The sequence below is a fragment of the Vollenhovia emeryi genome, unplaced genomic scaffold (assembly GCF_000949405.1).
Source record: "Vollenhovia emeryi isolate VEMERY1.0 unplaced genomic scaffold, V.emery_V1.0 DF939149.1, whole genome shotgun sequence".
NCBI lineage: Eukaryota > Metazoa > Arthropoda > Insecta > Hymenoptera > Formicidae > Vollenhovia > Vollenhovia emeryi.
In genome coordinates, this window is record NW_011967217.1 from 921930 (window position 1) to 940264 (window position 18335).

Consider the following 18335-nt stretch of genomic DNA (forward strand, 5'->3'; position numbering starts at 1 on the left):
GCTTCATCAGGGCTGGGAGTCTCTGTGAGACTGAGCTCCCTCGCGTTGCGCTGGTCCTTTCAGGCTGGGAGTCTCTGTGAGACTCCCAGCCCTGATGAAGCAGACTGCAACGCCTGCGAAACGTCGGCACCACACTGCAAACAGACGCGGCAACCATCCGGAAGCCATGACTAAAGAAGATAACAGCCGCGAAAGCCTGAAAACCAAATCAAAGTATACTTCGTACAGCACCTTACTTAGGTACTCCATCGGAGTGGCCAATATTGACCACTTACCTCGTCGTATTTAGTCCTTCGTTGGGCCAGATTGGGCATACCTTTCGTTGCTCCCGGCCATACAATCTGGTCATTTTGACCAGAGATCAGGAAGGAAGAAAACTCCTTCCATAGTCGGTTATCGTCACCAACAAATATTTCGTACGGTTCAAATATACGAGTGTCGATCGTATCGAAAAATGCACGACCACGAGAGATTAATTGAAGAATAATATTAATTCAAAAAACTTTACTGTATATACGAATCAAATTTATTTCTACTTCCGTTATTTGTTCAAAAATATTGACCATCTCTTCGTAACTTGGTCTTTGAACTCGAAATTCAAGTAGATATAGAATAAAATTTACTTCGCGTTAGAGTGATTTTAATCATATTCCACGATCAATTAAAATTTGTAATATGGATAAAATTAAACAATTAATAATTTCTTGAAAACTTTTATTAAAAGACCAATCGCGAAAACCGACCGCGAAAATACAGAGATGCGTGTGACTATGCATGTACTCATGCAAGACGCATTTTGAAAGTACGTATATAACGTATGTATATACGTACATAGACAGAATAAATGATGTGAGATCCAGAAGAACGAAACTTCTTTCATGATTCCAACCGATATTATATTTTTATATTATAATAAATCAATAACTGCAAATAATATATAAAAATAAGTTAAACTTTCAGTGTTCTCGATAAAATATATTAAAATCTCACATCATATTATTTTATAATATTTAATGTATCAATTTGTTAATAAAAATGGATAGGCTACAACAGATTAGCTCGACGAATATATCAATAATATTCGCCATATTTTGCTTAAGTTTTGTGATGTAATTTAACGGTTCTCAACATGGAAAGTGAATTCAACATATCTTAATATGTAGAGTTTCATAAGATTAAAAGAATGTAAAAGAAAATTAAACCTGATGAACATCAAAGACCCCGCTGCAAGAAAGAATGAATCCCAGATCTTCCGGATTACCTCCGATAGCGGTCATTTCGGCAGGGAGTTAACGACGATCGTTTCTCAAATCATTGAATCTCGTATATTTTCATTTTTAGTGAAATAACAATTATTCTTCCATTATTAGTGTTAATGGGAGAATATTTGTGGAGAAGGATATATATAAAATCTTATCTTCTTTTCTTTGTTAATTTCGCGAATCGACGTCGCGCCCTCGTGCCGAAACCGTTGCTTCCGGGGATCCGTGACAAAGAAAACCAGAGATTAACTCTGGTTCTGCAACGGAGCACCCAACCATCCACTTTGAAAATCGCTACTATTACTCTTCGGTAAATTAAATATATTAAATAAAATATTAAATTATTTGTAACCTACTCATTTTGAGGTAATGAATCTACAGAATATATCTACAATCTACGATCTACGATCTACGAGATGTAGATTCGTTACCTCGATAAAAAAAAATTCTCACTCACCGATCCGATGCGCAACAGCGGAGTTGTATCTGCCACGTAGCTACGATTCTGTAACATACAAACATAAAAGTCAGGTTAAAATAGTATTCAAGAAAACCATTATTGTAAAATATAATTTTTAGACATATCGAACTTTTTATTTAGTTAGATATGTAAAGGATTATATCGCGAAGGATTTTCCTCGAAAGATTGTCTTGAGAATAAACTTTTGTTAAATTTAAAATTGCGTCTTGTTTTCTAATTATTATTTTTAATTATTAGAAATTATATGAAATTAAGATATAAAATAACTCAATATAACAATGAATAAAGTTCAGAAGGCTCTAATGTGAAAAACAAATACTAAGTAATAAATAAATGAATATAATAAACCGGAAAAGAGATTAATTTTACACAAAATAAAAGTAATATTTACCGCAAAGTTGCTCCGCCGGCGCCTGATGCCTTTCCGAGGCCTCCTCCTCCACTCAGGTTGTCTTCTGGCACACTCGCGAAAGCGCAAAGATCGTTCGCGCGATTTTTAACACTTTGAAAGTCTTCAGTCCGATTACACAAACGGCACTTCCGAACGCGACGCGACACGACGAATCGCCGCGCGCGGTTGCGATTCGTTTAAATTATTCGAGTAATAGTCCTCGAAAGTTAGTGCTGAAATGAGAGAAATGAACAAAATCAATTAATAAATGAAATAAACAAATGTGCTCTCTAAAAGTCAATCGGTGGATTATCACTGAAAATCGTGAATCGATTCGTTATTTTCAGTAATAATCCACCGATTAACTTTCAGAGAGTGTTAGGCCTGGTTTATCAATTTCTGGTTAACTGTCAATATGGAAGTTACTCGACTCTCTATCCTTTTCTATATTATTATCTAAGAAAAGACAGAGAATCGATTAAACTGTGGTCAACAGTTTCTTAGAAAATGAAAAATCGAACCTAAATAGTGCAATGGGTACCTTTGGTTGTCCCGTCTTTAGAGTATATACTCTCTAAAATTAATCAATGAATTATCACTGAAAACAGTGAATATTTACTGATTCAGTGATAATCCATTGATTGATTTTTAGAGAGTAACTCTTCGGGGTACTTAAGCCCCTCCACCACGACAAGGTAGTACCCGAGGAGGGGATTATCGACAAAAAAACCGGATATATTGGAATCTCACGTCATATTATTTTACTTTATACATATATCAATTCGTTAATTAAAAATGAATAGGCCACAAGAGATTCATTCGCCGAATACATCAATAATATTCGTCATATTTCGCGTAATTTCTGTGATTCTGTGAGGTCAACGATTTTTAACATGGAAAATGAGCTCAATATATTCTGATTTGTAGAGTTCCATGAAATTAAACGAATATGAAAGAAACTTCAAGAATCCGATGGAAGTCAAAGGCTCCTCTTTAGAAAGGAATGAATCCCAGATCTTCCAGATTGCTGCCGATAACGGTCATTTCAGCAAAGGGTTAACGACGGTCGTTTTTCAATCATTGAATCGAATATTCTTACTATTGCAGTGTTCATTGTGGATCGTGATTTTCTTTTTCTGTATATTTTACATTGCAAGAATTTCATGTTATTGTTTGCATACCGAATATTTCATATGTAATGTCGAGAGAAATATTATACTGTACAGACATTATGTTTTTAATTTTATAATGTAATTATTTCTTTTATATTATTGTATACGTTGTAAAATGAATTATAAGAAAAATGAATTAAATAATAAAATTGTAACAAATCACACTGCGAAGAAAAGAGGCCGCCGCTCGAAATCGGCGGGGAGGGTCTCTATAGATCGATTTTTATCGAATGAAATTTAATGTCCAGATAAGGCGTATCGCGTTCGAGGATCACGTAAAGCCGGGCCGTGGCAGTTCTCAGGCTTTTCTCTGGTAATAGACAGGAAGAAGTATCGCCATCTAGCGAGGGGTAGTTAAACTCACACGTGGTTGATTCGGATGACCATAGTAAGCTTCGAATCACTAGTGTGATGGAGAAGTTCGTAATTTGACGTATTATTTAAATAAAACATGAAATATGGTATTAACAAAAATATTAATAAAAGTTTACGCGTTTTCAAAATTGTTTATCGATTTGAAACAGTAAACTGGATGTACAGTTGCCGACGCAGCGTTTCTCTGAAGCAGCAGCCTTCAGGTAAAGATAGATGTCGGGTTTACTTTGACAGAGGGGAATCATAGAATATTTAGCAACTTTAACGTTAATAACAAAAAATGGATTTTGACGGATAGATAGAAAATTCTTGTATATAAAAAAACCACGAATGTTTCTTCTATCCATTTCCGTTTATTATTTATACTAATAGTTTTCAAGTTACAAAGCTATTAAATTTGAGCCACGTTTTGCACGCGGAAGTGCTTTATTCCTTTGACGAGTGAAAAAGATAGGTAGTTAAATAAAATAGGTCATTTTTTACCAGTCTTATTTTCTTGTGAGCTGCACAGGGGGAGAACGAGAATAGAGCTACGGTACAATTTTACAGTTCACTGCAACAAAAAAGGTGCCTACGTCGAATTAAGGGACGCTTAGGAAAGTTATGAAGGCGCCGTTTCACCGTCACCCTCGGCAGGGGGGGTTACTTCAATTGGCAAATAATACATACGCACATTGATTCTCAATTGAATGGTATCCGGGATTTACGATCAGTCTCCTGTGAAATTTCTCTCGCGCATCTGGTTATCGTTCTCGCGCGCCCGTAGTATCGGCAGCTCTTAAATCGCACGGCGTCGAGGATATAGGGGTAAATCGCTCGCGTATTCGGAAAAGAAAAACGCGCCGGGCCCGAGATTGTCTGCGTGAACCTGACGGGTATATGGATCGGCATTGAAACGGCGTCGCGTCGCCTCGCCTCGCCTCGCCTCACCTCGCAGGCGTAGCGTCGCGACGCAGAAGCTGGTGCGGAGGCACATGAAACGAGACGCGCACCGTCGCTTATTTTCCTCTCGAGAACGTGCCCGGGCGTGTATTCCGAATACGTCGATATGCGCGGACGTGCCCCGGACCGGTCTTATATCGATTCGATCGACTTTTCGAGGGCAGAAAAATTGGAGTAATTACGGCATGAGCTCTCTATCTCTGCTGTAGATACAGCGAAAGAGATCAATCAACAGTATCGCAATCGGATAACCAGCAATAATCGGTTTCGATTCCGCTCCGATTTGATCCAACGCGTTTGGCCCCGTATTTCGAAATCCCTGCTTTGCCTATAAGAGTCAAGCCTCGTCCACATAGAAGTCGTAAAGTCGTAAGAATAGTCGACTATAATTGGTTAATTCTTATGTGTCTGACTGAATAGACCAATTACAGCCGATCATTCTTACGACTGCGACTCTGCGACTCTCATTGTAGACCCCGCATTAGGGCCCGAGCAGAATGGCTGTCTCGTACTCTCAAGACAATGTTTTGTGTTTTAAATCTTTGTCTTAAAGTAACGCCGAGGGGGAAACCGCTGACCAAAATCTTGTACACCAATGCCCACTAATGTCTAGTAGGCACTTTATCTTATTTTACCTTTATAATGCCCCAGCAAGGCCTAATGCCTAAACTGATGCCCAAAAAATGCCTAGTAGCGCCTAGTAATGCCGAGTAATGCCGCAAATCTGTACACCACAATGTCCCTCAGCGGGACAGCCATTCTGCTCAGGCCCTAAAGCACAATCTTGACCAGCCTTCTCGGGACCCAGAAATCCCGCTGAAACGGGGTCCAAATGAGGCCTCATGCCCGCTAAGGTCGTACACCCCGCGTACACCCATAACGTATGGCACGTACGATCGATGGCTCACTCATCCGGCGCTAAAAGGGTTAATGATGCCTGCCATGCGTAAATGGCGCTCATGGCACTGGACAAATGAAACGTAATGAGCGAATCGCACACGGCGGTACGTACCATACGATCGTGAGATTCGTAATAATGCCCTATCGGGGACCGGCGCTATTGTACGGGTACGCCATGCCGAGGGCGTGAAATCGTACAATACGATTAGCGGCTGCGTTGTGTCCCATTCACACACACATGTGGTGCCTCGGGAGGGTATTAGGGGGTTTTTCCGCGCTGCTTTGAGCGCTCGGAGTACCTTGGTCCATCCTTAAATACACCTGTCGCGATAATTTTATTGTATTTCATACATGTCTGATTTAATTCTTAGGTAAAAGGACGCTTTCGATGTATCGGCATCTGCCGAGCTTTAACATGCGAGCCAATTTACAGGTGATTCTAACAGTAAAAATGTTTATTGACTGTTCCATTTGTCCCCTTTGGTGCCAATCAGAGAAGAGTAAGCGGTTAAAATGGCCAATCAATCGATTTTCAATTGAAGACGGCGAGAAGACCAATTTCTATCCGGTTGAGTTAATCTTGAACTTACATGTTAATATTAGCAACGCATGTGGCTTGACGTGTCGTTAGCGTTTATCGTCTCCGATACATGCTGCCGCATGTAAAGTGTCTATTTCCGCGCGAAACCGACGAGGAATAATTCGCATGTACGTTATCGAGTAGTATCGATCCGCCAGCTTGTTTCTGCAGATATGTACGCGCGTCGAAGACACGGGAAGATGGATTAAAAGCGATATTTTAATATGTGCTATTTTAACGTGAGTGATGGAGAAAGTCTCTTTATTTTGAAATGTTCATGCGCATTCCGCCTGCAAATCGCCGTTCCATTAAAGCGATCGTATGATTAGATAAAGTATTCACGAAGGAGGAAATCGATGAGAGCTTCAGTTCGCGGGAGCTGAAATATTCTGGCCTAATATAATTCCCACGAGCTCTTGAATTCTTGCCGTATGATTGGTTGAAATATGAATGAAGCTCGTACGGTATTCCTCGTGTAGATTGAAGAATCTTTCCCTTCGCAATCATAATAGTCCGAAAGCGTCGGAGTACGAGATTAATTAGGAAAGTTAATTCCTCAAAAATTTTGATATCTCTCGAAATGATGTTCACTTTCAACTATATGACGACATGAATTGGTATTAATCATTCTTACTAACTGTTAGTACGATTCTACGATCGTAGAAGAGCGAGATAGCCTATGTTTCTCTCTCACTCGCAGGAATTTGACGAACTCTTCTGGCCAGCCTCTGATTGCAGGGTCTCTAGTCTCACTCATTGTCAATCTTGTTCCGATATCGCATTTGTTTCTTGTCCCTCGAGCGATATCGAAGATCGGCCAGATCGCGATATAAAAAAACAAATTTTGTTTACTTGTTGAGACTGCAGGTTTATATAATCAGGAATGTAGGCAATATGTCTTTCGTACTGATTAGCAGTTTTACATTATTAGATTGTCGTGCAATTTGCACGGTAATTAATATTCCATTTACCCTATAATTAACGTTCCATTATTAAACACACCGGCTAGAATTATATTAAATTATCCGTTCCATTCGCGCTAACACCAAACGATTTGCTACTGGCTGCACAGGACGAAAACGAACATTGCAGACACACGACGAAAGTAATGCATGCATCATGTTCGCATAGATTCACGATGAGCATAGTGCATCCTATGCTTTCGTATTGTTATTTGTTGGTTCTGGACCGACAAATCGTACAGCATATACGTTACATGCGCGCCGTGTTTGATGGGTAATCAGTGGATAATCAGATCATATTAAATTAAAGTGTACCTTTGCTTCGACGAATGCGCGATCTAAAAGGATTAATTATGCGCCGTGTTGTACATCGTGCGGAGGAAAAAATCGAATTACGATCGAGACAATCCGATAAGTGCAAAACGTATTTTCAAGTTCGGTACGCGATTAGTTCTCGTATTATTCATGCTCGAGAAGTCTGCTCGGCCGTAATCTTGTCAGTTCGACCGTAATCTTGTCATTTCTTTTTATTTCACAACTTCATATTATGTAACTTGCAATTTTTTTTATTGTTTCCCTAACTTCATATAACGCGTTCTAACTAGACAAGAACAAGTGACAACTCAGAAAACTTGGTATTTAAAGTAAAATCGTATTTTGCCTCTCGAGAGCCTGCGATGGCGAGTACTACGTTCTAATGTTTTATACATTCTGTAGTTCGTTAACGGGGACGATAGTTTCTACCGAACAAATATTGACCTCATAGATACGTGTCTGCGTTTAAACGATTTTGTAATTCCATTATGACGCGTAGGGCGATCGATGGAACAATGACCAATGTAAATTACACGCCTTTTTCGCTCGCGCTATATGCTTAATAAGCTGGAATCGCGCGAGGCTGGAATATACCGACGGCGTGAATGCGCGACAACCGTGAAACGACGTTAACGTGATCAATATTACGTTTCGGGACAGGCGTTGTATTGACGAGCCGGCGTTTCAGACCCACCCCCTGCCAACCCCGTGCGCGTACAAGTTGCAAGGTATTCACGTGTGTTAACTGCGTGAACGTATTACGTGGGCCCCCTTCGGAGCTGTCCGGTACGGTACGTCCGTTTCCAGCGCAGTTTGCTGTTCCCGAAGGGACCGCTGATCTGATAAAGTCACACGGAAGTGGCCCGACGCCAATTTACAGCCGGTGTCCGTTTAATTGTCCACAATGAAAGAAGCAACGTCCCTTTTTCCTCCCCCCCTCCTCCCCGCGGCGGACCAGGTTTCCGTGATTCGATTTCAATGCCTTGCGCGCGAGCCGCGGGAAAGGGAACCGATCCGTTTGCCTCGGAGCGGATCTGCTGCGCGACAGCACGACCGACGGTGTATCTACGGAGTAATTCGCAAGTAACGTGCTTCTAACTTGTAATTAATGAACGCGTACAAATGATTTGTATTTTCCCCGTTGCTGCATACATGCCCACATAGGTTCTCTGTTTAACGTTGTCAAACCTAGTAGTAAAATCCCGAGGCGAATTAAATGCAATCCCCTTGGCAGAGAGGGAGAGAGAGAGAGAGAGAGACAATTAGAAAGTTGCTGAAATTAAATAGCTGTTATTTTGTAATGACAGAGTGGACAGAATGAAATGAATTAAACACTACTCTGCAGAAGAAGCTCGCCGTTCTCATTAGCAGGCAGTGCAAAAACGGTACATTTGTAATCTTTTAAAAATGAGCGTTATAAAAAAGTTCACAAAAGTCGAAAATATACGCGTAGACAACATCCTTATACTGTTATTGCGACGGATATTATCATATGCCTCGGTGGTCGAATTGATGAGACGTCCGGCCAGAGTGCAGGTTCAAACCCTGGATGAGGTAATATTTTTCGCAATAAATTTTCTGTATTATTAAAACTGCCAGGTATGGTCAAGAAAACACTGACGTTGTTAATTACCGCTGGCGATATTAAAGAATTCTGATTAGTTGGTTACACGGAAAAAAACATTTAGCTGCTGTGCGGCACATGTGCCTATTGTATTAGGTGCGACAGCAAACGGTTTGCTGTCGTAGCAAAATATTGAGCTATCACAACTAAAAATATTAGCTGTCCCTATTTTACCAAGTTTTAGCTACAGCAGCTAAATGTTTTTTTCCGTGTATAAAAGAGATCTAGCTGCTTGTGATCAGCGATATACGTTAAAAAGTTTTCCGCATGAGTAGACAGTGGAAGGAAAACTGATCTGGAATTCCTCAACAGTTATTAATGTTACAAAATGTATTTAATCGTTTTTAAAAGCCTGTTGATTGTTGTGTTGAAACGGTCATCTTAAAGAGCCACGTAGAATTGTTGTCAACACGTGTACATTTGTTCGCACTAAGTGCTAATTAAAAAGCTTCCTTTACAGTGGAAATATGAAATTCACTCCATTGTCTCCGTTCGTGACAAGATAACAGCTATTTAGTTTTAACTACTTCGATACTGTCACCCTGTAGATTATCGGCAAACGTTTGATATCCAGGACCCTCTCGGTTGATTTTACGCTTACTTGACGCAACCTTGCAACCGAAGTTGCGACTTATATTCCCGAAATCCAAGTACAGCAATCCCTCGTGTTTGCTTTAGTCTCAGTGGCTTCCCGCGACTCTCACGCATCGTCGGAGGGAGGTATAAAGGCGCCGATTCGTTGTCGATTTTCGTTGCGCGGCAACGACGCGACTGTAAGCTTATTACTACCTGCAGAAACTTTGCTCTTTCAGGGAAGCAAATTACTTCATAAACGAGAGGGCTTGGGCGTATCTCGGCAGGGCGTACACTGCGGCCGCGGCGCTGGTACAAGGTATCTAATGAATGTCGGAGAAGAGAGGCGTCGGCGCTGCATCGCTGTAGGGGGTGGGTTTCTTTTGCTCGCACCTTTCCCAATTTATGCGTCTAGAGTGGTAACGAGGCCAGCCAGCTCGATGGGGAGGTAGCCTCGACTGCGAGTCAACGCGAACGGCGGGGGCGGAGGAGGGGGGGGGGAGAGGGGGAGGGAGCGAGAAAGAGAGATAGAGAAAGAGAGAAAGAGAGCGGGAAAGATGGCACTGAAAAGAAGGTTGGAAGGGACGAAAGACGAGACGAAGCTTTCAAAATGGCCGATAGGGAGGCAGCATCTTCAAGATGCTTTCGGACGGTTCGTACCTGGAGTGCTGATTCAACGAGGAGGATGTCGCGTCCGGAATATTTCTCGGCACGAGTCGAGAAAGTGACTTTCGCTAGAGGAGCTGGATAAAGCGATACGTTTAAATCTTCAATTTTACTTCATTAACGCTGAAACGACAGAAGCTGTCTTTTCGACTGCCTTTTACTTTATCCCCGCCTTTCATCTCTTCTACTTTCAATTTCGGTTTTTAATTTTTGATTTATCTTTCAGCATTTTTCTGTAACAGATAGCATAGCTGGAGGTAGTCATTTTAGCCAGCCGGTTTTCCCCTAGGCGGATAAGATTAGCTATTGACTGTCAGACATACGTGCAGTCTTAACGTCAGCGTAAATAAGATACGCAGGGGAGAATCTATGTAAGTAAATAATTTTCATTTTTTCCTACATCCGAGGATCTATTTGGAGATTTAGTCGCTGATCGTAAATTAATGTTATTCTATTTGGAAATCATTTGGCCTTTGCCTGTAATAAGGCGGTTGCTACCTACGCGCAATAAATTTGGATTACGTTGAATCTGAGCGCAATCGAATCGGAGTGGGATTGTGGAGCTCGGTAATCGAATTAAGTCGGAAGTATTTTGCCGGCGAGCGCAGGAGGACCCGGAAATTTCGCGCGGTGGGCTCTAAAATTGCTTAATCCGGCGTTGCGCACGATTGCCGTTTCGTCGATGCTAAATGCGAACGCAGCATTCGGAAGTTTGGCCCTCGAATTGTGCGAGTCAATTCCCCTTTACCTTTCTTCTCTTCCTACGACCCGCACGAGTTTCAATGGTAAACGGAAGTTGAACCGCTTGGTACGCTTAATACGGAAATTTCCGCCTGCGAGCGTACAAATCGAGAACATGCCGGCAATATATTCAAAGTGTCTGCCTTCTGAGAGTCCTTGACTCGCGTAAGAGTACAATCCTTTCTGAATTCAGAATCTGTTAGCCTGTTCGGCTGTTTAATATGCAGATCGGGTCTCGAATGAGTGGGGAACTTCGATAAATCTCTCACGGGACGCGGACGAGAGATCTGCGATAAGTTTCCTCTCCTAAAACTGCTTAGCTCATTTAAAAAGGAAAATATTAGTTTTTCTCACTCGATATAATTAGGATACACGAGCGCGTTTGCGAATTTAGTAACGGGGGCTGCTGCAATTCAGATGATTATTATACGCGACTCGATTCAAAATGTAAAAACAAAGAGATGTCCTGTGCAATTTGCAGAGAATTATTTGTTTCAATTTCGCAAATGCTCCATCGTTCTGAATAGATTCCAATATTACGCGACGCGGGTGGTTGTCGGGAATAATCCGGAAAATTCCGCATGGAAATCACGATCGTGGTGATGCTTTCAAAGAACACGGTTTTGCAAAACCCTTTGACTTATACGCAATAATATTCGCGGTGCGCGTGCACCACGACACGATGTGAAATTTGAATGCATATCCGATTCAAGCGATATAGTAAATTATGAAAATTAATCATTTTACCAACAATGGCATAGAAAAAAAAGGGTGAAAGCAAATTAGAGATATTAATCTTCCTTGATAACTCGCAGAGGAATGTAAAATAGAAAGTTAACAGTTTTCTAAATTTGCAGTGAAATCACGTCACTGTACCTTTTTCTACGTGCATATAAAGAGCTCGAAAAAGGTCATCCAATGTATGTGTTGTTTCACAGTTAGAAAAAGTTTAGGTGGTACCTTCTATGATGGAAAAAAGAAATAGATTCGAAATACGGGTAATTGCGTTTAACGAAGTTATACTCTGGGGGAAAAAAGACAGCAACCCATTTTGGGGCCCACATTTCGTAATCGAATTATTTGGATTGTTCGCAACTCTATTCTGGGAAACATTTTGACCGTCTTGTTTGGAGTTAAGCAACTTAACATTTCGGTTAGTGCCTCTTAAGTGAAAATTATCTTTGCGTCACTGAATATCGACAGAACTAATTGAGAGAATTGATTGGTATTACTTAAAAATCTTGGATATAGATAGAACAGCTAATTGAGATTTTTAGTTACGCGGGGTAAAATTCGTAAAAGATTAGAATTACGAACAATCCAAATAATTCGATTACCAATTGTAGGCCCCAAAATGGGTTGCTAACTGTCTTTTTTTTCCCCCCCGGAGTAATACGAAGTAATTATCATAAGTATGCAAAGTAGGCAGAGTAAATACAGAATGTTATACATTAGCAATTAAGTAAGAGTTTGTTTAAGAAAGGTTTCGTAAGTACAAATCTTGAATCTCTTCGCGAAGCGGTTTTCTTATTCGGTAATATATCAAGTTTGTAATGCTAGCAATTTTCTCAAAAGTTCGGACTTGCGAGTAGAAGCTCGCGGAGGTGAAGCACTTTGATTTCAGTCGATTTGAAGGTACGGAGGTTCCAGTCACGAAGATGTGTACGCGGGCGCTATATACGCGAATGCTCCTTGATGTTAAGTGCAAACGCAGCGTTCGGAACTTTGGCTCTCGAACTACAGGAATCCTACCATCTACCGTTATCTCCTGTAGTTTGAATACGCCGAGAGGAACAAGGGATCGAATCGCGCCCTTGCGCTCTTCTAATTTAGAAAATTTGAGCCTGCGAAGCCAAAATCACGCCCGGAGAGTCTTCAAAGGAGCCGGTATCGCTCGAGAGGATCGGCGTCTCTTGCGTGAATTGTTGTGGCGCGAATGAATTTCGAGTGCCAGTAATGTAGAGTACAGTTTTGACACAATGACACAATGACATAAAAATCACGCCGCGATGTTGAATTTTATTGGAAGTCGATTGTACTTCATTTTCGACATCAATTTATTTCGCATTCATGATTTAATGCTATTTATGCATTTTGCAGTAGGGTCATGGGTGAATTTTATGGTTATATACATTGCTATTGCAATGTGCAACCAGCGAGCGGAATTGCAAATTAAAATTGGAAGAGCTATTCAATCTAACCGGCTGTCCATTAACTGCTGATTTACCGACAAGTCAACCGTTGCAGCGTGTTATTATGCATTGATTGATTTATTTTTTAATTCGGTTTGCTGTTCCGTTACCTTGCGTTAATTACAACATTTTTGCCGATTGAATTATTTACGTTTTACTTATTAATTATAAAATTCGCTAATGAAACCACCGTCGGCGAATTCGTCTGAGTAATCGGAAACATCAACTGATTCTCTCTTCGCCAAAAAAAATTCTCTGATTCAAAATACTTTGTACGCTGTTTGCACGTTGTGTTGTATATAATAAATATAGTAAATAAATGTTATCCTTACATTGCCCTCGGCTTAATTGGGACTAGTTATTAATCGAGAGTGTTATTAATTATTAAATGCAGCCATCACGATTACTTGTTTATTTTCTTATCGCAACGATAAGAAGGTTATCGCAAAATCAAGAACGAGTCTCTGCTTCATGAGCGATATTTTCGAAACGTTTCTCATTGTATTTCTTTCTGTTGAAACATCTCAACATAAATCAAAGCGTCCGCTTCCCTTCGCACGTAAGTCGCCGAGTTTGTACAGTTCATTTGATCTGGCGTTACCTCTACGAGAGTAGATCATCTCGACACGATTAATAAATTATGCGACCCCCGTACACGTTCATATTCTTTCTCGTGCGGCTCACCAAGTGTGTATGGCCAATATTTAACGGCTATTATTGTCAAAGAGAATTTATCTTATCGCGCCATGGGGGTTGCCGGTCCCCTCAGGGGCGACAGAGTGTAGCACACCGTACATGCACTACTACTCGCACAAATTACGCGACAGCGGGTATCTGCTATTGATTTACTGGTAGCAGGTGCATGCAGACGGAATGAATTCACGTCCGCCATATTATCGGGACGAGAATTCGCCTGTCCACGTGGCCGCGTCGTTCAGACTTTGGACTATCTTGCAAAGTGCATCTATCGGCCACCGTGTGTTTTCCATCTTGTCCCGCCGTCTCTGATAATTTCAAGTTAACTTAGTCTTAGCTGCCAAAAGCTACAAAATTCCGATCGAAACGTTTTTATTATAGCATCGTGTGGCGATCATTATTGTTTTATGCAACAGCAACGTCGTACAATGAAATCGAGTCAGAAACGCTTGCTTTTTAACCCTTTGAAGCATGGTGGTACATCCGCGTTACCACCTCAACTTCTTTACTTTTTGGCCGTTTAATTTCTAGTTAACGCATTTAGGTCGGGGTTTTGCATTTTCTTGGTATCTTAGCAATAAGGGAACATTTAAAAAAAAGTTGAATTGTGAAAATCTGACAACGGATTCGTAATCAGCGAGCCCAAAAACCCTTGTATACAAAGTTTCACAAAAAAATGATTCGATAGCAAAATGTATGCTTCAAAGGGTTAAATCTCGCGCATCAGTTTTATACGTTGTCTCGTTGGATTAACATTTAAAAGGTGCGCTTGTTGTTGAATTAAGGATGAGAGATTGCGACACATTTCTATGGATTATACGGATTTGATTATTCGTACGTACATACATGATGCGTTCGATTACTGCTACGTGACAATGACAATGACAACAGAAGCATGACGTAACCGTCACCGTAATTGCGGCTATTGTTCCGAAGTCCAAACATCATTTGTCATCTCTGTCTGAATGCTATCGGCGAGGCAATTGCCAGTTCCGCAATATTACCGCGAGGCGATAAAGTGACGTCGTGTGACAACGGATATATTGGCCGTTTTAAATTAGCAGACCTTCAAAAAAGCAAAAGATAAAAACAGGGCTCGACTATAATTTTGTTGCACGTCGCGTACTGATCTAGCATTTTCGCAAGTTACGAGCAAGAATTTTGCCACGCAGTGCAGTAAATGCGACGCACATTGTACTCAATATCGCCCTTTCAACGATAAGATTGATAACTTAATCTTGCCGTTTACAACACTCGTTTATCATCGCTAACAGTTTATCGCGTGTCCAACAATTTTCTCCCGCATTCCTCTTCCCGAAACTCGCATTATCGAGTAATGAGAAAAAGGAACCCGATATAAATATATATATACACACACACACACCCACACATATACAAGCGGACAGAATGTTGCCGGCTGACATAGTGCATCTGTTTGACGGAGAATGCACGTAATGTAGATATGTATGTATACGGCAGGGAAGAGGGCAGAAGGAGGGTATGTACATGCTGAAACGACATTTGTATTTATATACGTCTCCGAATCCTCGCTTCTCCGAGGTCCTGAGAGAAAACCAGTCGACGCCGCTGTTCAATGCCCGCCATCCGGCAGACACACGCGAAGCAGATTTCACTTTATTGAGATTGCCGCATGACTGTTCTGCCCTCGCACCCTGCCGCTGGCCGGATCTGCGTACCCATTTATATGACGTCGGTCCGATCCGCCTTTTATCTAGATCCAATGGCACAAAGCGTAGCGTTGCACCATTCATCAGCGTCGTATTCCGCGGCATGATTTCCTTAGCCTTCTCGTATTAATCAGCGCGCGGCCATTTGTAACGTTACGTTCGTCTATAAACGACCAGGACGAATCAGTCCTGTTGGAAAAGGGTTGTAATGACGCGAGCCAAGAAAGCCGAGCGCAATTGCTCATTGTTAAATTATTCTGCCGCTTGCTGAGGAAATTACCGCGAGCAAAATTGATGGGGGATTCATATGGCACGGGATGTCTTGAACGGCGTTTAACGATGACTTTTGGATCGGTGAAGCTATTTTGTTAAAGTAGCTCGACAGGATAGGAGGATATTGCGCGAAAACACGACTTAGCTTTAAGCCAGGCCGTGATAGTTGATGTAATAAGAAGCGAGAAACATTCAGGGTTCTTATAAGCTCATGGGCCCTTCTTGCGTTCCCACCGTTCTCGCTCTTCGCTGTTTCACCCGGGATCCTCCCTCGAGTATACTGGCTGATGATAACGCATTGGTGGAAGAAGCATCACAGCCCGCCGTCATGCACGTCGTCTGGGATGGAAAAACTGATTTATTGCTTCGTAACGTCAGAGTGCCGACTGCTATAAGAAATATACGAGTAGCCGGGAGGCTGCTGTATCTAGGAAAGCGCACGGAGATGCTAGCGAGATGCCGAACGTTTGAGAAATTTGCGCGAGCCGCGCAACTTTAGCGAGGCGTCGCGATAACTCACCATTTCCGTAAAAGCTCGGAGATATTTCTGAAGCGAATGAAAATCGGCAATCTTATCGCGACGCTACGAAAACCACGTGCAAGAACAAATCCCCACCCGGTCGACGGGGGACGATAAGGAACGACGAAGGACCGGACGTTTTATTTTCGGAATTACGGCCGGCCACTCGTGAATCTCGTACTCTATTGATTTACGCCGAACCATTCTCGTCCATCATTCTCGTCCGTCCCTGATACCTTTGAGATGAAGCTGTCCCAAGGCAAGATATGTCGTCAAAAGTATACTGCCCTAATGCATGAACTCCGACCTCTGTTATCTCACTCACGTCACCGGAACATCCGTCTTGTCATGCAAACAAAGGTACTCGATTTCATTCTTGTCGTGTATGTGACTCAGGCTATCGAGCAGGGCCGACAGATAAGCGACGAGGTTTCTTGATCGGTAGACGGTAGTCTGTACACTTTATTGGGAAATATGATGAGAATACGTAAGTTTTGTATCGAGGCCGGCGTATACGCACGGAGGTTTTACTTATCATTTTTTCCAATTTTTTTACTCGGCGCTTTCTGCGCGGGATTTATAAATTACGGGGGAAGGAAGCGGGATGAAAAGCGTTTAACCTTGAATTATACGTGCTGGGGTGTTTTCTACCCAGGGGACCTTTTTACCGTTTCCGAGTGTATTAGCGAGTAAATGAATTAGTATTCTCGTTAACGGGATCGCGTTAACAAGAGGCAATTTTTGTTCCCGCAAAAACGAGCGGCGAAAGAAGGTCAACAAAGATTTTATTCGCGTCCCGGCTCGATACCGGAGTGATCGATGAAGGGCAATATTAATTACATCGACGAAGGGATGGAAGATTAACTGTTTAACGATGTAAAACTGAGGGTTCCGCAAAAACGTTAGATACGATAAAATGAGATTACGGATAAACAGGCTAGTTACAGGAGCGAACTTATTGTCAATCCTTCGCAGTAGTAAAGTATGTTAAAGGCCAGGCGGAGTTTCAAGTCTAAGTGTCAGCAGACACATTTTAATGAAAGGGATTTAAATTCTGACATTAGATACAAGTAACATTAATCTCGTATTAGCACAAGTGTAAATGGCGTATATCAAACTCGACGGATTGAAAGAAAACCAAAGTTCAGTTTTATTAAAACCGAACGGGAGAATTGAGGCTAACAGGTGACTTTTATTCTTTTATCACAAACCCAATAAACTTGACATAAACTTGTTAACGCGGTCAAATACTAATTCAATAGAGACCGAGATTATTACCAAGTGATGACCATCAATTTTATCATTTGAGAATATCAATCAAATCGGTCAATCAATCAATAGCCAATTAAAGCGCGCAATAGTTTATGAAAATTGATGGCTGTCAATGAGAAAGAGAGAAATTTAGAGCTCGCTCAGCTTTGATTTATAACTTCAAAGCGATACGGCACAATATCATCAGCTTTTGCAAAAAGTAAAACTGGAACAACTCGTTACGTCACACACATCGCAACGTGGAAACGTATTATCGCTATGTCATATGTATCTACGTCAACACGTCATTTTATGCAACATAAAGAAAACTGGCATGGTTTGTATAACCATTCTTGTGTTATGCCCTGACTGACATTTGCGCATATACGATGTTGCATCGCGAAAATTATAAAACTGCCACTTGTCATGATTTAACTGCCTTATATTTCTGGACATCTTTTTTTGGATTGATCATGAGTCGGTGATAAACGCGTATCGATAAATACGACATGTTCTGTTAAAAGAAAATACTCTTGTATTTTTCTACTGTTTTTTTTTTCCAGTCAGCAAATGTATCTCATTGTCGGGTTTAATCCCGAAAATTAACTAAAGAACAAGATTTTGTTATTCATTTTGATCCTCCGGACCAAAATCCTTTCTCTAACGAGTCCCGGTTCGTTAAATTCTATTTTTGCAAAGGTTCCGCATCGCGAAAATTATAAAACTGCCAC